The 24542-nt window shown below is 39.0% G+C and overlaps 1 protein-coding gene across 6 annotated transcripts in view; it reads right to left on the bottom strand.

The window, feature by feature from the left end:
* Positions 1-24542, bottom strand: part of FRYL (FRY like transcription coactivator) — a 293684-nt gene that overhangs the window by 227810 nt on the left and 41332 nt on the right. For 4 of the 6 annotated variants that reach the window (XM_082390377.1, XM_082390378.1, XM_082390376.1 and 1 more), the window contains exon 1: positions 14667-14888. The exons of 1 other annotated variant lie outside the window; for it this stretch is intronic. The gene's annotated coding sequence lies outside the window, so the exon portion shown is untranslated. Of the gene's footprint in view, positions 1-14666; positions 14892-24542 lie in introns of those variants that run through there. One more of the 6 variants, XM_082390379.1, reaches the window with a different exon arrangement.

The raw sequence follows: 24542 nt of genomic DNA, 5'->3' as shown, positions 1-24542 counted from the left end.
TGTTTTGCAACCAACAACACCTCTACCTAGTTCCATGATGAAATGAAAAACATTTTCATCACCCCCAAAGGAAACCCATACCCATCAAGCAGTCACTCCCCATTCCCCATGCCCCTGGCAGCCACCGAACTGATTTATGTCTCCATGGATTTACCTGTCCTAGATATTTCATATCAATGGACTCATACAATATGTGATCATTTGTGTCCAGCTTCATTCACTAATCATAACGTTTGAGGTTCATGCACTTTGAAGCATTTATCAGTACTTCATTTTTATGGTTGAATAATATTCCATTGTACACATATACCATATTTTGGTTATCCATTCATCAGTTGATTACATTTGGGTTGCTTCTACCTTTTAGCTAAAGTAAACTGCTATGTAAGCACCACCATGAACATTCATTACAAATATTTCTTTGAATACCTGTTTTCAGTTCTTTTGGGTACGTACACAGGAACAGAACATGTAGGTCATATCATAATTTTTGGTTTAACTGTTTGTGGTCAAACTGTTTTCCACAGTAGCTGTACGATCATAAACTCCTACCAACAATGTACAAGTGTTCCAATTTCTCCACATCCTCGCCAACACTTGTTATTTTCTGTTTTCTGACTCGTCAAATGTCACATCCAGAACTCAACACAATACTCCAGGTATAATCTGGGCAGTACAGTATAAAGTAAGACTGATACCTTTCCTCTTCTGAACCTCCTCCCCCAGTAGTCCAGATGACAATTCTATGAAGCCTTTCTTACAGTTGTAGTACATTTTATATCTATATTGAGTTTATCAGAGTAATTAAAATACCTAAGTTGTTTGTACTCAACCACATCTCCTTCACCCCTATAATTATGCAGCTGTTTTCTGAACTCATATACAGGACTTCACATCAAGCTCCATTAAGTTATCATGTTAGCCTTAGCCCACCATTTCAGTCAGAAATATTATTTTCAAAAGTCAACCCTAAAAAATTCATTTCATCCAAAAATTTGATAAGCATGGTATCAATGTTTTCATTCACATCATTACAAAAATATGTACAGCAACTTTCAGCATGTCACTAGAAATTTTTCTCCAGCTGTCATCAATTCATTATTAATTTTAGAGGTGCTACTCAACCAATCACATTTCCACCTAATTTTATGGCCATCCAGCCCACAGCCTCTCCCTGTCAACAGAGAGAAATCTCATAAAATGTTTGGCTGAAATCCAGTTATACTGTACCTTCTGCATTCTCTTGACCCACAGTCCAATAATCCTATCTAAAAAGTAAGGTTAGTCTAACATAATTATCTTTAGCAAGCCCATGTAATACCTTTCCTTCAAAAATGTAATCATGGTCAATGTTTTTAGCACTTATAACACGATGAACTCAGATTAGATCATACTAGGTTTCCAATCATATTTTGAGATTTAAACATTAAAATACAACGAAAAAACAATATGTATCACTCAAGGCAATATATCACTCAGGCAACACAGGGAATATAGATATCTCAGGTATTATACTTCACATTATCAAGACAAATATTTCATCAATTTACTGTAGTTTGCATTTACAAGTTTTTAAAATTCTACAAGTCTCTCCTCCACCATAGAAAGTTCAATATGAAAAATATATTTCTCCCATGTGTTCACAAAAAATAATAAAATAATAAATAAATAAAATAATAATTAAACCAGTAAACTTTAAGTTTTGTGTTTCTAATAACATAGATTATTTTTTGTTGGAACCAATTTCCCCAATACCTTTAAGAGCATATTCCTAGCTCAAAAATCTCTTTCACAAAGCCTTCAGAGGTTGTTCCATTCTAAAATAGCTGCTCTCTGCTTTGCTCTTTCATGATACCTACTACTATCCCTACCACTCACTTTGGCACTCAGTCATCTGATGCTTGGTAGTTAACTGTTGTTAACTGTTTGATTATTATCTACAATAGGGTCCTGCCACATTCTTTTCTAACTTCATCACGACCAACATAGAAAAGGTAAGCACTCGGATTCTTTTATTAATTTATACTGCATATATTATAAACCTATAAAGAATTAAAGTGAAATTGATAAATCTGAAGACATTTTAGGATCTCCTGGTTCTTCTCTTTCTGAAAAGGGAAAACCAGGTACAGAGAAAGAGATGTTGAAATAGACGAGGGTAAAATTCAGCAGGCTGTGTTAAGAAAGAATGTTTACTCCTAAAATGTATTAAGTAAGCACTGTATCAGTTTGCTATTGTTGCAATCACAAATTACCATAAATTTAGTGGTAATGAATATATGTCTTACAGTTCCGGAAGTCAGAAGTCCAAAACAGGTCTCACCGGGCTAAAATCAAAGTGTCAGTAGAGCTGCATTCCTGTCTGGAAGCTCTAAGGAGAATCCATTTTCTTGCCTTTACTGGTTTATAGAAGCTGCCCACATTCCTCGGCTCACGGCCGCCTTCTATCTTCAGTGCCAGCAACGCCCGGTCAATTCCTCTTCATGATGCCATCTCTCTGGTTCTGACTCCGCTGCCTCCTGCTTCTTCTTTTAAAGGCCCTTGTGATTACATTAGGCCCACCTGTTTCTAAAGCCCTCATAACTCTATTTGTGTCGGGGGGGAGGGGAGGCGGTAAAGGGAAATGTACAAAAAGTAAGGCTTTTCTTGCCCCCTACTTCAACAAAAACCATCTCTCCTTTCATCACTTTATATTAGCGATCTCTGTGCATGATTTTGTTTAAACAAAAGGTTTTAAAATCTCTACAAACCATGCTACATTCCACTTAGGCTTTGGCATACGAAGAGAGGTCATTAGTTAAGAAACAAAACTAAAACTATGTGAAAATGTGACATATCGGATGTGAAAATCCAACACATTTATGTATCTCTGAATCATCTCTTACCTATTTTAAATGAATTACAGAGTTTAAGTTTGTAGATTCCTTCCCCATTTGTACAATTTTAGGCTCTAGAGTTGAACATAAATTATTTTTATAACTATTTCAAGCATTCAAATAAATCCCCCAAGATGTAATATACTGGATTGCAAATATCAACAGTTTACTATGTCTTGACATGTATAGCACATTATTTTTCAGGAAACCATCAGCCATATGGGAACATATCTTCTTAAAAAAAAAAATTATTGGGGTGATATAATTGACTTCCAGGTGTCTCTTCTCATCTAATAATGACCTCTTATGATGTTCCTTGGCCCTTCCCTAAACACTTGGGTAACAATAATTTTCTTTTCATGTCCTGAAAAAAGTCTACAGATACAGGATGGAGATCAGGGAAGGGATCTGTGACTGAGGGCAGAAGCCCTGGTGTTAAATGTTTGGCAAATATCTTGATTGAACTTATACCTCTAGAGCAGCCGTTTTTAATCTTTCCTGGGTCATGGCCTCTGTTTTGAGAATCTGATGAACCTACAGACTTCTCACTAGAAAAATGCACATGAACACATACTCAAAGTTTTTAATATAACTTATTTTATTGTATTTTAAATTGACTGTCATTACAGACCATATAAAACCAGTCTTTGCAAAGATATCTGTATGTCTCAATTTTTGGTTTTATGCCAAAATTTGTTACACCCAGGAATAAAATTCAAAGTATGCAATAAAACAAACCAAACTTTAATTATTTTCAACAAATAGAAACCAAAGTACTGCTGGCTGCTGGCTGGAGTGCCTCTGACACCAAAGCACAGTTCTAGGAGAAAATCCACTTCTTTCACAGAATTCTCCAGGGAGAGCTGGGGAAAACATAGGTGTAAGAGGGAAAGCTCAGGTCCAGACAGTAAGAGAATAATGTTGACTGAATTTAATGCGTGTTCCCCAAAACAGTAACATTTTATACTTGTATATATTTATTAAAAAAAGGAAAAATATGGTTTCAAAAATTGTGAGACATTAAGAATAAAATTTAAATATTTGGGAAAAAAATCATACCAGACCTGCTATGTTCCTACTACTTAGTCATGCAAAATGTATTAAGTTCAAAGTGGAGTAAATGCAAGCCTCAAAAGAAGGGTTCTCAAGGCAATAAGGTAAAAAGAAAATACTAGAAGATAGTATATATGTGTTATCTTAAATTTGAAATTTGAGGTTTACTAATATTCAATGTGTCAGACTGACACCAGCACCTGCTCTTGGTCCTGCATCAGGCTGCTTCCGTCTTACGGCATTTACGTGAACTATGCTGTACACCACAGATTGGCGCACTTCACCTCCCGCCTACCTATGAGCAATTAGAAAGGAGCCTTTTTAGTTGTTTGGGGGGCAAGCACAGTTGTGGAAATATGAGATTTCTCTACAGCATAATTCCAGAGTCCATCCCCCAGCTTCTTGGGTGACGAGAAGTGGGGCGCCAGGAGCACCAGCAGCAGAGGTGTCTTGATCTGACTTCCTAATCCAGGGCTGCAAGTTGGGGTCTGTCCTGCAGTTTTCAGAGTATCTAGAGGCAAATGCAGCAGTGGCAGAGGTGGCACGAGGTCTGGATTCCAGCACAGCTCCCAGGGTGGCCTCTGAGCTGCCCTGGTGAGTTACCTCTGGATTGACCCCCTAAAACCTGCTGTTAGGCCCTTCTAACAATTCTGTAAGCACCTAATACCTTGTATGAAATCTCTTCTAGCTTAAAATATTCAGAAGGGTTTCTGTTTGCGACGCTGACTACACACACAGTATTGCAGTAGATAAAAGTCTCCTAAGGGAGAGGTAGCAGTTTCACACCCTGGAGGGGTTGTCTGTGATGTCCTCACCTGTTCACTGTCAGCAGATCACAACATGCTGCAGCCCGCATGGGCCCAAGTAAGTAGATCTGCCGATCTCAGTAGAATTATGATATCACTCATGGATGGATTTTTAAGATTTTTGCAAAGAAAGGGAGATTAAACATAATATTAATAAAGCAAAATACAAGCAAGCAACAAGAAAATGGGAGAGCTGACAACTGCGTGTTACCAATACCAGTGCTTTATCAAAAGCTGTAAGGTAAAAATGTGATTACCTTGTAAAACATAATCTATAAAACTTTTAGAAGAAAACACAGGGGAAAAAAAGTCTTTGAGACCTAGGACTAGGTGAACAGTCCATAGACATGACACCAAAAGAACAATCATAAAAGAAAAAACAATGATTAAATGCACTACATGAAAATTTAAAACCTTCTTGCCTCTGTAAAAATCCCTGTTAAGAGGATGAAAAGACAAGCTGTGGATGGGTAGAAAATTTGTGCCAATCACATATCTAACAAAAGACTTATATCTAGAATATATAAAGAACTCTCAAAACTCAACAATGAGAAACAACCCAATTTGCTCATTAGGGAAACAATTTACCCACTAGGGAAAGGCAAATTGAAACTACAATGAGCTATCACTACACAACTATTAAAATGACTACAATTTTTTAAAAACAGTGAAAATAACCAAATTCTGGCAAGCATGTAGAGAAGCTGGCTCTTTCATACATTGCTGCTGGGAATATATAGCCAGTCTGGAAGATAGTCTGGCCATTTCTTGTAAAACTAAACATACGCTTAGAATACAACCCAGCAATTACACTCTTGGGCACTTACACCAGAGAAATGAAAACTTATGTTCACACAAAAATCTATATACAAATGTGCAGGGCTTCCCTGGTGGTACAGTGGTTGAGAGTCTGCCTGCTAATGCAGGGGACACGGGTTCGAGCCCTGGTCTGGGAAGATCCCACATGCCGCAGAGCAACTAGGCCCGTGAGCCACAATTACTGAGCCTGCGCGTCTGGAGCCTGTGCTCCGCAACAAGAGAGGCCGCGATAGTGAGAGGCCCGCGCATCGCGATGAAGAGTGGCCCCCGCTCGCCGCAACTGGAGAAAGCCCTCGCACAGAAACGAAGACCCAACACAACCAAAAATAAATAAATAAAAAATTTTTAAAAAAAAGAACAAATGTGCACAGTAGCTTTATTTGTAACAGCCAAAAGCTGGAAACAACTCCTATGCTCTTCAACAGGTGAAGAGTTAGCAAACTGTGTACTGTTGTACATCCATACACTGAACCCCACTCAGCACTAAAAAGAAATGAACTACTGATACATACGACAGCTCGGATGGTTCTCTAGGGCATTGGGTTGGGTGAAGAAAAGTCCATCTCAAAAGATTACATACAGTATGATTCCATTTATGTAACATTCTCAAAATGACACAATTATAGAGATGGGGAACAAATTACAGGTTGCCAGTAAATAGGGATGGGGAGGGTGGGGAAGGAGGAGACCTTGAGCTGCGTGAGGGAGTTTCTTGGCAGTGACGGAACAGTACTGTATCTTGATTGTGGTGGTGGCTAAATGAATCCAGACATGAAATGTTATCAAATTGCACAGAACTATACACACACATACACATGAATGAGTGCATTAAAAAACATGAAATCTGAATATAGCTACTTAACAGTACTGTACCAATGTTAGTTCCCTGGTTTAATGTTGTTATAAACATGTTGTGTTATATAAGATATTACAACTGAGGGACACTGAATGAAGGTTACACAGGACTCCTTGTACTATTTTTGCAACTTGCCATGAATTTATAATTATTTCAAAATAAAAAGTTTTTTTGTAAGTGAAGACATTCAATCATACTTATTTCTAAAATTACTAATATTTTAAGTGGAATCAAAAACATGGAAATAATACATTTTAAATTGTTCTAAAATATTTTTCATCTTTATCTCATTATTTTTGTTAATGTCTTATGTACATAATATTATAGTACATAGTTTACAAAAAACATACACATATTGGGAATGCAGATACATTTTTTTATGCTGCTGGAGTGTGACATAAAACTTTTGCAGACCTCTGTTACAGAGACTACAATAATCTAAGACTCTATCTTTTACATTTTTTTACTTGGGCAAGCATATGCCAGAACAGGAAAAACATGGGATTGAGAATCAAAAAGAATTCAATTTTTATCCATAGGTTAAACAAGTCACAATCTCATCCTCGTCTACAAAATGTAGGAGTCGTATTAGATCATTCCCAAGGACAGTCCAGCTCTTAAACATTATGACTCCATGAGTTCTACAACAGGAAAAAGTGAAACAACCATAAAGAAATGTATGACTAAAACTCTAACCAGTATTCACTGAAACTGGATGGATTCAGTATTGCCAGGAATATTAAATACAATACACAGCCTAAGTTACCATCAACATAAACACAGAAAAGTGCATCTACAAAGATAATTTTACCTCAAAGAAAATAGATTAGCAAAAGATCCTGTTTAAATATAAATACCGAGATAACAGGCACATGTGGCTATTTTACATGCAACCTCACAGTTATTTAAAGCCTCTAATTTCTGCTCATGGTATTGCATTGCGTTCTGAATTGCAACAAACAATATACCAATGCATACAGGTATCCTGGTATACAAGCTTGTGGGTTGGGTTCTCACAAGAAGTAGACTATCAAGACATCCAGAAAAGAATTATTTTCCATCCACTTAATTATTCTCCATCCACTTGAGTTAGACTTAATAAGACAGAATTTTAAGAGATCCATTATTCAGGGGAAGTTAAATATACCACCCTGTTATACCACCTTTTACTTCTAAGCAGTAAAAACCAACACAACAAGGTCCTAGCACTAAAGCTCCATGCACAGGAAGTTCTTCAGTTTCTCACCCAGAACCTTCTATCATTTTTATACACCATTCAACAAGCGGTTTTGGGTTCTAGTCTCATATCACATGGAAAATACCAAATCAGAAAGGGGAGTAAACTACTACAGGTGGGTGCAATGAGAGCAAACAAAGAGATACAGTTAACAATAAAGTAATAAGCAAATCTACCCCCCAAAACCAGACATGCTTTAGAAAAGAATGGTTTCACCAACAAATGAACAAAATATGGTGATCTGTATATTGCTGACTGAGGAGACTAATGGCTGGAGATTCTGCAAATACACTGTGATGAGTTCACTGACACCCAGGACACATGAATGGAACCACCAAAGTAATATTTTTTTTACTAGTATTATAGACAGAATTATCCATCTTAAATTTTTTTAATGGAGAAGAAAACTGAAAATCACATTTAAATTATTTTTCCAGCATTCTTTAGTATTGAACTAAATTACATCACATCTGAATGTTACCAGGAAATAGAGACACACCCAAAAAAAAAAACAACACACAAAATAGGACAAAACAAAACAAGGAGTCCTGAGAAGTTGAAATATTATGTTGAAATTCATTTAGGCAACAAGGCGTATCTGTGAATGTTTTACAACCTAAAAAAATGAAGCTGCACTGCAGTAAATGAACAAACTAATATCCCCTTCTTCAATTCCCAGATGCCCTTTAAAAAAACACCACCACCACCACTTCAACCTCTCTGAAGTATGGTTGTTCTAAAATAGAAATGTATCTCACAACTGCTGCCACCCAACAGCGACATTTAGTTGGTAAAAACTTTATGTTGACATTTCCTAAAAGTTCAAAAATGCAGTGGCATCAAAGTGTCTTAGGTTTGATCAAAAATGGTCATTCAAAATAATCTTAAAAAAAAAAAAAGAAATGATCAGAAGCCTGTAAAACTACAATCAATGGAGATACAGAAAATTCTCAAAACTAAATTGCATCCTTTTACTTTAAAAGATAGTACATATAAAGAACTTATTACTTAGTAAGCACTCAATAAATGTAGTTGCTATTATTACTACAAGACAGAAAATAAGGACTAGAGAGCTGATGAAAATATCTATAATCATAGTGGTCAGGCAACCAATATACACTTATTAAGTGCCTACAAGGTCTCCAGCACTGTGCAGGGGCAATACAAGTTCATCACAGTCAACTTACACAGCACTATCTCTGATCAAATAAATGACAAGTTGCGCCATATATTCTGAACCAATAAGGTAAACATCAAGTTATATTCAACAATGATTAGAACTTACCAAGTACTTTCAACTTCTTTCAAAGTACCATCCTTTATTTAAGTCCAGTATACAGAACTTGAAACAAATTACTTGTAGAGAGTCACCAAATGATTAAATGAACATAAAAAAGTGTCACCAAAATGAGTCTTTTTCTTTCTTTCAAAATGAGTCATGATTTTTATAGGGGGAAAAAAATCTCTTTTTCCATTTCTCTCCAGGCGTAGGTAGAATAAGGATATAGATAAATTCCCTTTTTAAAAAATCTTTCTAAACTTCTAGGGTCATGAAAAGACCCTCTCTACTCCTAGGATTTATGCACATTAGAGGGACGGATTTATACAGGAACGCACATTTATTAAAATGTTATCTTTCATTTATATGAAAGATCCAGAATAGCAAATGTGTAGAGATGGAATGTAGATTAGCAGTTGCCTAGGGCTGAGGAGGGAGGTAAGGAAGGTGATGGGGTGATGAAAAAGTTCTAAAATTGGTTGTGATAGAGGTGTACAACTCCGGAATATACTAAAAAACATTGACTTGTACATTTTAAATAGGTGAATTGTATGGTATGTAAATTATATCTCAATTAAGCTGTTATTTAAAACTTTTAACTCTTCTCAAAACTCAACAAATCACACTTGCTGCATTATGGTCAAACTCCATAGGATGTATCCTTGGTCAGATATTCTTCCTAGCCTGGTTGACTCCATCACTGACAACTCTACAAGGCCCCTTTCTCAACAATCTGATTCTTTCCCCACAAATACAAAGATCGAGCAACAGAACAGGCTTGCGGGGAAAGGAGGTAGTCCATTTTGTAAAAGTCAGAAATACTTCACACTATATTTTAACACAAGTGATTTTTCAAAACAATTATTTTCATAACATAAAAAAATCCTGATAAAGCTATCTATTTATTATAGCATTTTGAGTTTAAAATAATGTGTTACTACTCTATCAGTAAACTGTGAATTACCTACTAGGATACAGATACAGTGTCATAACGGTGGTCTCTGCAATGGACGATGCTTGTAGGGTATAAGGAAAGACACATCAATATCTGCAGAATTTCTGAAATATTCTGCCTCACAGGAATAGCAGTGCTTGAAATATAAAAAAAAAAAAAATTCTACAGCTCACAGATTTACTTTAACAGGTTCCATGGACCCCAACCCACCTCCTATGGAATACCAGGTTTGTTTGTTAGGATACTTTGAAAGAAGCTATACAGAACAACAAACAAGGGTGAATAACAAATCACCTAAAAGTACACATCATATACACTACCTTTCATCCACATGTACCACTCTGTCTATTTAAGGATCCTACTCAGAGGAGCTCATAGCTTGTGGCCCAGACAGACTTCATCATCCTATTCTCAGTGCCTACATGGTGCACAAATTAGGTGTAGTTTTCAATAAAAACTTGCTGAATAAACGGAGATTTCTCACCTGATTAGCCCTGGCTGCTTGCAGCTGGGTTTTCTATTTAGGAGCCTTTGGAAAACCTTTTTTCCCACCTGGGCTGGCTTAAAGAAGCACCCAGAACAACAGAATCTTATCACCTCCTTCATCAGCCTAAATTGTAGCTCCCTTTTCATAATGAGCAACATAAGGGTAGAGTACAACCTCTGCGTGTGAACTGATGAGAAACAAATATCTTCCTACATTCCTCCAGGGGCTACTGTGAGCAGTGCCAGTTGGCAGTCTCGGAGCAATTTTTAATGCTCTCTAGAGACGAGAAGAATCAAGAAATGAAAAGAGATTAGGCTTACGGTATGTACTCCAAAAACATTTTAGCGTAAAGATACTTAAAATGTTCAGGGACACAGGTTTTGACCATCTTTGAAATGATTATGATTCTAATAGTCTGTAAATCATAGTCTGTTTTGAACACAAAAATACTGGTGGGAGCCTTGTTTCTCAAGAACAGGTAAAATAACCATAATAACTGAGCCTGGAGAAATTAATAAATAATTATTTATTTTATTATATAAAATAAAAAATAAATAAGTGTATAAAAATTGATTACCTTTCTCCATTCCCAGTAAACATAACTTACTCATTAAAATTTTTCAAGTATGATAGTTTAAGGCACTCCTATCTGAAGGTAATAAAAAAAAAGAAGGGGAAAAAAACCCTGGAATTAAAACCATTACCAATAGTTATAATGTGATAGGGGCCATGTTAGAGGGGATATTTAGTTTCTAAGTTATACACTTCCTTCATAGCAATATTTTACAATGAGCATGTGAAACTGGTGATAAGGAAAAAACTGGTTTTTCCTTTAAACACTCATATACTCTTTCCCCAAAGAAAACAATATGAACTTTTTTATTGCTTATGGTTTTACAGACTCTATTGGGCTAATAATAATAAACCTGCTCAAGTACTTTAGGCAACAGTAAAAGGGACTGGGCAGGGCGGGAAGGCTCCAACTTTTGTTAATGGTTTTTACCAAAATCCACAAGCTAATGAATAAATACATAACTATACTGTAAGTCAGAGCATGGCTTGTGCTGTAAAAGGACTTTACAGGAGCAAGAGAAAAGAGCCATCACTTAGGATCAGGAGAACAGGAGAGCTTGCAGACAAGGTGACATTTGAGCTGGGTTATATAGATGATCCCTCTGATGAGGTAACAATAGGTGAAATTCAGAGTACATGCTCTGCCCCCCCTCAGTATTTCATACATTAAAAATAGTTCAAGTAGTGAACATACACCCCAAACATACTTTATTTTTTTAATTTTTAAAAAATATATTATAAAATTTGCTACATAAAGCAATGAAAACTTTCCCACATCTCCTAAGTTTCTTCTATCATTACACTATTCCTTTACCATTTTGGCATGAATCCTGTGTCACTGTTAGTTTGCACCTGTTACTGCAATGGGATACACATTATCTTTTCCCTATGGATGATAATTTTGCATCTTCCCATTAAACTCCATAACTTTGAGAGCAATGACTGTCATCCATTTCTACTTTACCTTTCCATAAAACTCCTCAAATAAATGGGTACTCAACGGATGTTAACAGATTAAACCTAATTCTAATAATTGGGACAAGAAGCAATCACCATCACAAAAGATGTCTGTGGAACAGATATTATAAACAATTAAATCACAGTTTTGTACACAGAACAAAAAGCACCTAGATTAATATATCTTCCCCCAGACACTAAACCAATTGCTATTCTTTGGTGTAACTTGCTCAGAAAGGTGTTTATTTAAAAAAAATAAATATATAAGCCTCTCAAGCAGCCTCTATAGAACATTATCGTTTTCTGTCAAAAAGACCTAAGTCAACACATTAATTGGCACTAGAAAAACACTAGGTGACACAGTGAATCTGCACAGAAATAGAGGACAGTCCTAGTTCCCAGGGATCTCAATGGACAGTGCACAATTCAAGAAATGCCCTGGCAATGTGTATATTTAGGACAATGTGTTTAAAACAATGTGAAAAGCACACAGGAAAAATATGTTTTCCAGGAAACATAGCCTAGATAGTTCAAAGATAATTCTTTCTGAGTGTTTTCTTTATATGCAATCTTTTAAAAGTTCAGGAATTCTCTCCTCTATTGTTTAAATAAGCTGGTAAGTAAACAAAAATAGAAATTTGGAAGCTTGTTTTAATCTTCTACTTTCTATTATGAGATGGAAAAGAAGATTATGCCAGCAGGCCTGCCTGACATACTTATCAAAGAGGATCAAAGAGAAGAGGAGGAAGAAGGATATTAGGTGTAACAACGCCAGATACCATCAAGATTACTACGAAAGATCATGTGTTTGTGCGTCTACACTTCCTAAATTCTATAGGAAGAGTCAAGTATCTCTCAAATATTATTACCTGAAATTGGCTTTTAGATTCCCAAGTATAGCTTCTCTGTTGTTATTGCTGAGCCTGTGAACTTATGTTATAATGCTGCACACCACTCATATAATCAATGAACACTTTGGAAAGTTGTTAGTATTGCTTAAAAAAAAGAAAAAAGAAAAACACCCCGCTGGGCCAGAGGTTCCAATAAAATTCACTTTTCTAGAGAAGTAATTTTACAAAATAACTCAGAATGGAAGAAAAGACAGGATGGAATGCTATCTTTGATAATGAGTAGCCAAAAAAAGACTACAGAATAACACACACACCGCAGCTTTGTTTATAGGGTTGTAACTTGCACATGCAAGTACTCTACAAAGTACTGCACAAGAAGAAACTGTCAAAAATGAATGTTCATGAAAACATTCCTTTTCTAAATAAGATCTCTAACAAGGAGGTACTGTTTCTAAATATAATTTCTTTAGCAAGTATTGACAGGTATAGAATAGCAGCAGTGCTCAAGATGGAAAAAAACTACTTACATTTGTCTTATCAATAGTACAAGTTACTGTTACTAATTATAATGCCTATGGGCTCAGTAGCAGAAATTTACGGAGATATCTGCTGGGCAGAACAGTTACAAAACTAACTTTAATCAAAAGTTTTTTTTTTTTCCCTAATCCTATAGACCCTAGCAACCTGGAGTTTTTTGTTCTGTTTCGTTTTGCAATTTTTTTTCCTTCCAAAAGAAGCTCCGCCAGTAAAGTCGAGGTAATACTTTCCACAGTTCAAAGGTTAAGGCGCATTCGGCTCTACATAGAGCTCTAGCTCCTCATCAGCACCGCTCCCTTTTTTTTTTTCTTTTCAAATTATCTTGACCTGAGAGAGGTTAATGCTCCCTTACAATGCAAATCCACGAGAAAAGCGATTTTAGGTGCCGAGAAATGAAACTGGGATGGGAGGAAAACACCGACAGCGATCAAGAACCATTTCGCCGTAGAAATCAGCCTCTCCAGAACGCAAGAAACTGAGGTTTTGTCCAAAGAACCTGCCGCCCGGAAGCCACAACTTCCAGCAATTGGCAAAGAAAAGTTACAAGTAAGAGCTCAGCGCCCAGGGAGCCTGCGCCGGTGTGGAGACTGAGAGCTGCAAGGACACTCACTGGCCCCGACGGCCCGCAGGCGGTGGCTGCGGCGTCGGTGGGGCCGATTCCGGCTCGGGCAAGCTCGGGGTCTGGGGGTGCGCGGAAGGCGCGGAGCGACGCGGGCACGGCGCCCGCGTCCGCACCCCTCCCCACTACCGCGAGCAGTGGGCGGAGAGACGAGAGCAAAGGAAAAGCAGGACAATGCTGGGCCGGGCTGGCGACTCCGCGCGCTCAGCGGGTCCCCAGCGTCCTCCTCGCCTGGGGCCGCCAGCTGCCGCGCTAAGTTTGCTCCTCAGCCCTGCCTTCCTAGCCGGGGCAGTAAAGCAGTGACCGCCGACCTCCCTCCGCCTCGCCACCACCGCCACCGCCTTCCTCCCCGCGGGGCGGCTCCCGCGAGTCCACGAGGACGCGGCGCGCGCGAGCGGAATGGGGCGCGCGAGGGAGAGGGGGCGCGCAAGGAAGCAGCGCGCGCGCGGGGGAGCCGGGCGCGCGGGGGAGCGGGGCGCGCGGCGCTCCCCGAGGACCCGCTGCCGCTCCAGCGGGTTTTCGGTTGAGGCGGGGGCTGCGCCGCGGCTAAGTGTCCGTTATGAGTCTTGGCCCGGGCGGCGCAGCTTGCCAGCCATCCTGGCCCGCCCCCACCTCGACTCCCATCAGAAAGGCAGCGAGCGAGGGCCGGCGACCTCGTCTCCCGCCAGGGCTGTGGCCGCCAGTCGGCGGGCATCCCGGCGCCTGCCCCTGGGGCTGGAAGAGAAAGTGAAATGAAGCGCTTTTCCCCAGGCAACACCTACCCGTCCCCAGTCCAAGTGCAGCTGCCTCACTCCTCGGGCGCCGCCGGTCCCCGCCCTCGGGCCCCAGGCTCCGTTCTCTTGACAATGGCGCGTCCCCTTTAAGGAATAATCCGATCGGAACCGATCTGTGGTTAAACCTCCCTCCGACTCTGATTTTTACCGGATTTCTCTCTCTCTCCCCCCAGAGCCCGACGGGCGCCCGGCGGTGCTGCGAGCTCTTCCCACCTCTTCCCCGCCCCGCCCACTCCCTAGCCTTCCTGATTGGCGAGAAACACTACTACAGGAACAGCAGTTCTCGCATCCCACTCGCCAGTCCAGCCGCCGCTCAGAGTTACCCCCCACCTTCACCCCGCCCCCTTTCCTGGGTTGGTCCTACCTCTAATCATTCTCCGTCTTCTACTCTATCGTTGCTTTGGAGAACTGGCAGTCAAGGCTCACCCTCCCGCCTCCGGAAAGCGAACTTTATTTTTATTGGTAAAAGGACATCTTCCTGTGCACCTGATTGGGCAAGGAAGGAGTTAGTCTGCACGCCCCTTACCCATTATCGCTCTCTCTCTTTACGGGTTTCAGAAACAGCCGCAAAGTCCTCCCCCCCTACTTTGCCTTGTTCTAAGCGCCTTTCCCTTTAAATATTGGTAGGGGTGGTAGACAAACTCACAGCCTGTATTGGAGAAAGACGGAAAGGGAGAAGAGAAAATTTCAAAATCTTCTCCAGATGAGTAATATATCGGGAACTGGAGCTGGGATACTGCGGAATCTCATCCTTCGGTCTACTGAATGGAGTGGTTAGAATGAGTTAGAATACCTGAAATTCTAGTACTAACTTCTGAGATGTACTCAACAAATTTTCACTCACCGTCCACTCTACTCCTACTGACGATCCCACTGGCATTTCGCTACTCCAGAGAGCTTTAATAAAAGTATCTGCAAACCTAGAGGTGTCCTTGTTTGTCCCGCATTCATTTAAAAAAACCCTTTAAATCGCTTCCATTAAAAGTTCTGTTTAGTTCACGTCCTCTGTTGTTATCTCGGGGTTTGTCACGAGAGCTAAGTTACTCTTCTGAAAAGATTGAATAGATGCCCACCCACCATGCCAGCCTGCAAAGTTGAAGAAATCCATCCCCCTTGCTAGAACTGTGCCAGGGGGGAGCCCAGGTTGAGCCCAAGCGGGCACCAGAAGGCTATTTCTTGAGAGAATGGGGCAGTCTGGCACCGGAAGCTTAACCCTGCCGCGAAACCTCACGCATGAAAAGAGGAGGAATTCTGCTGCAGCCTGGTGTGGTCTGCGTTAGGAGTTCCCCAGTTTCCCATGGGAACTGCAAGAACCGAAAGTGTCGTACCTACGAAAATTGGGTACTCAAGTGCTTTGGTACCCATCTGTGAATGTTAGGGGTAAATGGTTAAATGTTCTGCCCCTCTTTGCCAATGAACTTCGAGAGACTTTGGACCTCAGGATGTTTAGTGCATTTGCAGTGAGAGCCCAGTGGAAACCAATGATGCCAAGATAGTGGCAGCGCTCAGCAGTACCGTGGAAGGGATTTATACCAGAAAAGGGGGAATAAACATCGGTAGTCGATAGGACTTTTCCGTGAGTTCAGGGGAAAAATCTCCTGGGATACCTGTAAATATGGAAGAGTGAGAAAAGGGAAACGTTGTAGGTGGTTTAGGTGTTTCTAGTAGGAGATAAGGAAATATCTGGATTATATTTATATGGCCTTCATGGTATTTTTTAAAAATCAAGATCTAGGCAATGTTTTCAAGTTCTTTGTAAATCACTTGCTTTATAAGGCCAAGATTATTTTGTTACACTAGCACATTGGGCTCATAACTCCAGAAGGCTGTCTACAGTAACCTCTAGATTCTCTTTGTCACACCTAACCAACCACGTTGAGATCATCACCTTACAAATATAATTTATATTATTTTTTTCTCTATTTCATACTTGCCCACAATAGGATTACTTATTACTTTTTAGCCCATACACCCAGACTCCTGGTACTAATACTGCTATTGGTATTTCACATTGAGGAAAAATTTAGGAAATCTGCAAGCATGGATATGCAGGTCATTCTTAAGAATGTTCAGTATTATTGAACACAGCTGCAGTTCTAACCCTGCAGAAATTGACAATTTGCACTTTTCCCTTCAGAGGGACTTTATGTCTCCTACCTTTGTTTTCCATCTCTAAGCCAGATCCCCATTCTTTAAAAAGAAATATTCCCCCAATGTGCCAGTATGACTAAAGCTTTTCAACATCCTTGTATATAGATTTTTGTTAAACTCTTTTAAAGGTGAAATTTCACACATTATGATCACTTATTCTCCCTTTGTTTATATATAAAAGTAAGCCATATCAAAGAACTACCAGGTAAGCCATATCAAAGAACTACCAGTTAAGCCAGTAATTCAGTTTTCCTCAGAAAAAAATGTTACCATGTATATTGCAAATTCTTTTCAGTTCACCATAGGTTTATATAGTAACTATTATGTGTTGAGTAAACAATAGGGGGTAAATTGATGAATGTGACTCTCCAAATTCTACCCATAACTGGCACAATTTTACCCCTCACTCAGCATGTAGGTGGATACCATCTATTAATCAGTGATTTTCCATAGTAAAATTAAGAAAAAATCCAGTCAGTAAAAGCTGTCAACCAAAATCTTTCCCCAGACCTTTACAAGCATTAACAAGAATGAGAAAAATTAAGACAAAATACATTCATAGTAATTTGTTTTATAAAGAAAACTTCAAAAAATATTTCCTGGGTCTCTAAAGAGGAGGAAGTCCTACACCTTCTATATTTCAATGTGTTCCTTTATAAAATGAGAACTGATGTTCATTGAGAAGATCACTGAAAGATCTTCAGTTATCAGTAAAAGGTTCAATTATGTTCAGTATATTCTACTTACCCAGGCAGAAAAAAAAAAGATACTAATATATTTTTTAAAAGATTTCCAATTCTCTCCTACTTAAAACCCTTCGAAGATTCTCCAAGCACATATTGAATATAGTCCAAGCATCTAAGCAAAACATACAAATCACTTTATAATCTGACTCCAGGCTACCTCTCAGATTTATTCTCTGGCCACTCCTTCATTTGACACTTGAAATGGCTGCTCTTTAGATATCAATGATTCTGTTCTTTCAAGCCTCAGTGCTTTGGGGCATGTGGGTCCCTTTGTATAGAATAGCTTTCCCCTCCATGCTCACCTGGAGGATGCTTCCATCTGTCCATCCAAACCCAAAAGAAGCTTTACCTTTTTTGTGAAGCTTTCTCTGATTGCACCCCCTTCCCTAATTTAATTATTTTTCTACCATATATATATATATATATATATATATATTATTCTGATTAGAATGATGCCTGACATAACTGAAGGCTTTCAATAAATGCATGTCAAATTGACTGAGCAAGGATGAGACAAAAAGGTTAACCTACAATGTGAAAATCTAATTAACCAGAACACTATTCTAGGAATATTCTAATTACTTAATATTTTACTGTAAATCTATCTCATCAATTAGTCTAGATTACTGGTTCCCAGGCTTTTTTATTTCATGGACCAGTAAAATTTGCAAGGAATTTTTGGGAACTGATATAGGTTTAACAACTTTTTTATTTTGCGAAGCAAAGGTATAAAAATAAATATAAATAAATCGCTATCTATTCTCCCCATTATTTCATAAAATAAGAATATTTTAAAACCCAAAATTGGGAAGGTTGTTTCATAAAACAAGAATATCTGAAAACCAAAAATTGTTTGGGAGGGTTATAACTTCAGAATGAAAGTCCTCTGAATAAATTTGACATTATAAAGAACTTGTACAGGGGACTTCCCTGGTGGCGCAGTGGATAAGACTCTGCACTCCCAATGCAGAGGGCCCAGGTTCGATCCCTGGTCAGGGAACTAGATCCCACATGCATGTCACAACTAACAGTTCCCATGCCCCAACTAAGGAGCCCAAGTGCCGCAACTAAGACCCGATGAAACCAAATAAATAAATAAAAAGAACTTGTACAAACATCCTTTTGGGTCCAGAATACTCACTGCATTTCACAGTACTTGATCTGATGCTCTTTTTCATCTATTTTAAAAGATGGCTTAGAAATGAAAATATTCCTAAGATTTTTTTCCCTCGATAATGTTTATGGAGGGGAGGAGAAACTATTTGACTTTTTGTTAATTTCCACTCTACCCATAAGTAAATGTTAGAGCATCACCACTAATGACTTGCTAGCTTCCTGCCAGGATATTTGTAGAGAAACTCCCATTGTTACTGGAGGCCCTTGCAAAATGCTTCCTGAATTCCCTTTTGCATCTACCATATCTTACAGAGTTTCCCTCCTTTCCTTTTGGGAAACTTACAACTCTTTAAGAACCATTGTTTAGTCCTTAGAAAGTTCCCCCTTGTTTGTCAATGAGTCAAACAATAAAAATTCAAGTGCTCTTTTAAAAAATTGTTTACCCATATAACATATTTTCTGAGCTTCCAAAAATTTAGGTTAAGTGCCCAATAACCATCAATGAATATCATAGTATCTATCCTGCGTCACAGTTATTGTAATGCTAATATGAGCCTACTATAGCACATGGAGAAATGTTTGTGTTAGAGTAATTCAAATATATATATTTAAATATATTTATCTATTTATATATAAAAGTGCTTTTTTAAATCATGCAACCCAATCAGATATAAATTCTTTATGATGGGATGGCTCATAATGGCTAAGCAACTTGTAGAAGAAATCCGATGCCACGGTAAAGGTCTAGAAATACCATCTTCTAAACTGGGTCAAATAATTGATTTGTTGCTTCACGGAATATATGATAATGTATATTAGATCATCTTCCATTAATAAAATATTATATTTATTTTGCATTCAAATTCTATACCTATTTTAGATCATTTAGGAGCTTCATAATTGTGATACTTTTATCAATAAGATCTTAACTTTATCTAAAATATTTTACTGCTGGTATGTTAGTATTCTGTCATTTTTCTTTCCTTTTATCATTACAAGGGGACTTCCATTCTAAATAGATCCATTGTATGAAAATATGAATTTAAAGAAGAGATAAATCAAGGATTAAATACTGACTTTATAAGTGATTTACTCTGAGAGAATTTTTAGAATATTATTCAAATGAGATCTATTTCCGATCATAAAAAACTTCTCAGAAGTAAAAGGCATGATATAAAGAAAGACACCGGGCTTCCCTGGTGGCGCAGTGGTTGAGAATCTGCCTGCCAATGCAGGGAACACGGGTTCCAGCCCTGGTCTGGGAAGTTCCCACATGCCACGGAGCAACTGGGCCCGTGAGCCACAATTACTGAGCCTGCGCATCTGGAGCCTGTGCTCCGCAACAAGAGAGGCCGCGATGGTGAGAGGCCCGCGCACCGCGATGAAGAGTGGTCCCCACTTGCCGCAACTAGAGAAAGCCCTCGCACAGAAACGAAGACTCAACACAGTCATAAATAAATAAATAAATAAATAAATAAATAAAAGAATGTGAATTTCTAAAAAAAAAAAAAAAAAAAAAAAAAAGAAAGACACCTAGGGAATTCCCTGGTGGTCCAGTGGTTAGGACTCCTTGCTTTCACTGCCAGGGCCCAGGTTCCATCCCTGGTCAGGGAACTAAGATCCCAAAAGCTGCCTGGTGCGACAAAAAAAAAAACACCTATATTCACTACAATCCTCTTTGTCTACTCTGTCACTAAAAATATCTTTAAATTCAGCAGCCAAGAGCATAAACAGTGGTTACTTTTCAGATTAGATTTTTTAATTAAATTATTTAAAGGAATGAACAGTTCATCTGTCCCTCTTGGGACAGTTATCCAGTACTATGGTGAAATCACTTTGAAACTATCTTAAAACCTTGTTAGATTTTAATGTGTATTTTAAAGTGTTGCTCTGGTAAGTATGAATTTGTAACTGGAAAGGGATATAGTCCATTTATAAGAAAACAGAAAACATTTTTTAATCCATTCCCAGTTTATGAGTTGAAGGAAAGTTGATGGGAAAATGTAGGCACTCTATTTAAATTCATTGTTACCACCTATCAACTCATTATCTCATTTGGGAAAGGAATTCGTGAATTATCTGAAAAACCGGGAAATCTGATTGGGGGTGAAAAATAGTTACGCCATCATACCACTGGCAAAAGGAGTTTACCATATGACTGACCGCGTTTGGGGGCTTCTGTCTGTTGATAGAAAAGCAGAAAAACAAAGGACAAAGGAAAGTCTCCTTAATTAATCCTTCCAACTAAGCAAAATAAATAGATCACTTGTTTCAGCAACAGAAGCAAACTGTTAACAATTGAGAAAAGCCACCTGCAGGTGCTTTTGAACACAAAGTGCCCCAGAGCCCAGAATTACTATTGTTTAAAAGGGTCAGCTAAGTTTTTCTGTAAAGGACCAGATAATAAATATTTTTGGCTTTGCGGCCCTATGGGCTCTGTCACAACTACTCAACTCTTGCTGTAGCACAAAAGTGGCCATAGAGAATACATAAACGAGTATGCAGAGCTATGTTTCAATAAAACTTTATTTATGGACACTGAAATGGAATTTTATTTAATTTTCATGTGTCAAGATATATCATTCTTCTTTTTATTTTGTCCTAATCATTTAAAAGTATAAAAACCATTCTTGGCTTGCAAGCCATGTAAAAAGAGGTAGAGGGGGACTTCCCTGGTGGCACAGTGGTTAGGAATCCACCTGCCAATGCAGGGAACACAGGTTCGAGCCCTGGTCCAGGAAGATCCCACATTCCGCGGAGCAACTAAGCCCATGTGCCACAACTACTGAGCCCATGTGCCACAACTACTGAGCACATGTGCCACAACTGAAGCCCACGTGCCTAGAGCCTGTGCTCCGCAACAAGAGAAGCCACCGCAATGAGACGCCCGCACACAGCAACGAACAGTAGCCCCTGCTCACTGCAACTACAGAAAGCCCGTGCGCAGCAACGAAGACCTAACGCAGCCAAAAATAAATAAATAAATTTATTAAAAAAAAAAAAAAAGAGGTAGTGGGCCAGATCTGCTTATGGGCAATAGTGCTGACTGCTGGTCTAATATAACCTTAATTCATTAAAAAATATATTTTTTGGTTGAGTACCTAGTATGTGTTCAGTACTATGCTGGACCTGGGGACTATAATGGCTAACAAGATGGACATTGTCCCTGTCCTCATGGAGCTTATGATATAATAACCATACAAATATATAGTTAGAAACTGTAATTAGTGGTTATGAAGGAAAAGTACAGGGTGCTCTAAACTGTGACCTGTAATCTAGACTAGGAGGTCAGAGAAGGCTTCACTTTTGACAAGGACTGGGAAATGAGTATGAACTGACATGGTGAAGTGGGAGTAGGGAGAAGGGAAATATTTCAGGCAGAAGGCACATCATGTAGGGCACCTTAATGACACTCAAAAATCTGTGTGCCTAGAAAATACAAAGTGAAAGGAAGAGAGACAGGGTGTTAAATTGGCAAAATAGTTTTTAAAAGAAAAAGCATTCAGGGCCTAGTAGGTCTTTATTCAAAGTCCTAGAAAACCTTGAAGGCTTTATGTCAAAACCATGACATGGTCAGATTTGCATTTTTAAAAGATCACTCATTATAGTGTGGAGAATAATTAATGAGGGAAAGCCATGGTGACTACAATAGTCAAAGGCTTCTAGACCCTAGACTCTAGGCCCTAGAGTCAAACACTACTATTTTACCTAGTAAAATAGTAATAGCCAGTATGTACTTTTTTTTTTTTTGACAGTTCAGATAACATTTATTTATTTATTTATTTTCATATTGTAAGTCCATAAGCTTTATTTTTTTTAACATCTTTATTAGAGTACAATTGCTCTACAACGGTGTGCCAGCCTCCGCTGTACAACAAAGTGAATCAGCCACACACACACATACATCCCCATATCTCCTCCGTCCCGCGTCTCCGCCCCACTCTCCCTATCCCACCCCCCAGGTGGTCACAAAGCACCGAGCTGATCTCCCTTTGTTATGTGGCTGCTTCCCACTAGCTACAGTATGTTCTTAATAATTTAATGTACATAGGTCCCCTACATACGAACCTTCAAGTTGCAAACTTTCAAAGATGCGAACGTGCATCCACATGTCCAGTCACATAAGTTAGTTCACGTGTCTGGCGTACATTGTCACGTGCATGCATCCTCTACAATTGGTTGTGCTTTTGTGTACTTTACTGTACAGTACTGTAGAGAGTACAGTAGTACAGTATTTTTCTTTCAAGCTAGATCTGCAAGAGGATGACTTCATTGAACTCCTTGCTGTGCAACACGAGGAGCTTACTAATGAAGACTTGATGGAAGTGGAGGCCCAGAGAATGGACGAAGAGAGACAAGAGGAAGAAGTAACTGAAGCAACAAAGAGATTCACAACTCAGGAAATGGCAAGGGGATTTTCTTTATTTGAGGAGGCACTTTTAGTTTTTGAGGCACAGGACCCAAATGTAGAACGGTACAGGAAGGTTGCAGCAGCCGTTCAGAATGCAATCCAGTGCTACCGTGTCATCTATGACGAGAAAAAAAGAGCTACTACCCAGACATCACGGGATTGTTTTTTCAAGAGGGTAGATAGAATGAATCCAGCAAGGAACCAGAACCTGTGCCATCAACGTCAGGTGTGAGTGAAATTGCAGCTTGCCCTCCATCTCCTATTGCTGACGATCCTTCAGCTCTACCATCTCCCGCCTCCTCTCCCTCCTCCAGTCAATAATTCTTCTTGCCTCTTCACTCGATGCCAGTCCCTGTATGCCAAGTATTGTACTGTACTACTGTACTTTTCAAGGTACTGCAGTGTAAGATTAAAAATGTTTTCTTTATTTTTTTTTTAATTTTTTGGTCGCGCCGCCCGGCATGTGGGATCTCGTTCCTCGACCAGGGATCGGACCCGCTCCCGCTGCATTGGAAGGGTGGATTCTTAACCACTGGACTGCCCGGGAAGTCCCCCGTTTTCTTTATTTTTTGTGTTTGTTTATTTTTTATGTATTATTTGTATGAAAAATATTATAAATCTATTACAGTACAGTACTATATAGCCAGTTGTGTTAGTTGGGTACCTAGGCTAACTTTGTTGGACTTATGAACAAATTGGGCTTACAAAGGCACCCTGAGAACAGAACTCGTTTGTATGTAGGGGACTTACTGTATTAACAGATTGAATTTCATAACAACCCCATAAGTAGGCATTATTATCTTCCCTTTATGGAGGAGGAGACTTAACCATGGGCTGCCTATCAATTTCTTCCCTTGCTGCAGCCCCAGTTGAGTTTACAAATCATGGGAAGGAACTGTAGGAGAAATGTAAGAGTGAGGAGGAAAGAGGGGCAGAAAGAAACAAATAAGTGTGTTCTATGGGACCATAGCCTTGGCTCAGACCCTAGACTCTTCCCCAAGAGGTAGTATTGTGTTGTACTGGGAATGAGCCCCAAATTCAGCAAGGTGACTGCCTTGGGTATCTGTGGAAGCCCTTGTGAGAGTACTCATTGCTACAGAAATATACCCAATGCAATGTTTGGTACATACTTACACTAAAAAAAGCCCTCCCTGTTTATCTAAAATTCAAATTTAACTGGGCATCCTGTATTTTATCTCCCAAACCTATACTAAGGAAACAAATACAGTCCCTCCCATAAAACCAAGATGTCAGCTGGAGACACCTGGCTCCTAAAGACTTAGAAAATCAGCCTGAAAACCTTTTCTTCATCCAAAAGCCTTCCCAAGGACATTGTGAATTACCAGGGCAGGGGTATGGGATGGAGGATTGTGTTACCACTTTTGCCTCCAGGCTCATTCTTCCACCTGGAAGACTCATTTTTGAGCTCTTCCACTATCA

This window comes from Balaenoptera borealis (assembly GCF_965194805.1).
Source record: "Balaenoptera borealis genome assembly, chromosome: 4".
NCBI classification, from domain to species: Eukaryota; Metazoa; Chordata; class Mammalia; order Artiodactyla; family Balaenopteridae; genus Balaenoptera; species Balaenoptera borealis.
Note: the sequence above shows the minus strand (reverse complement) of the source record. Positions and strands in the feature narration are given on the sequence as shown.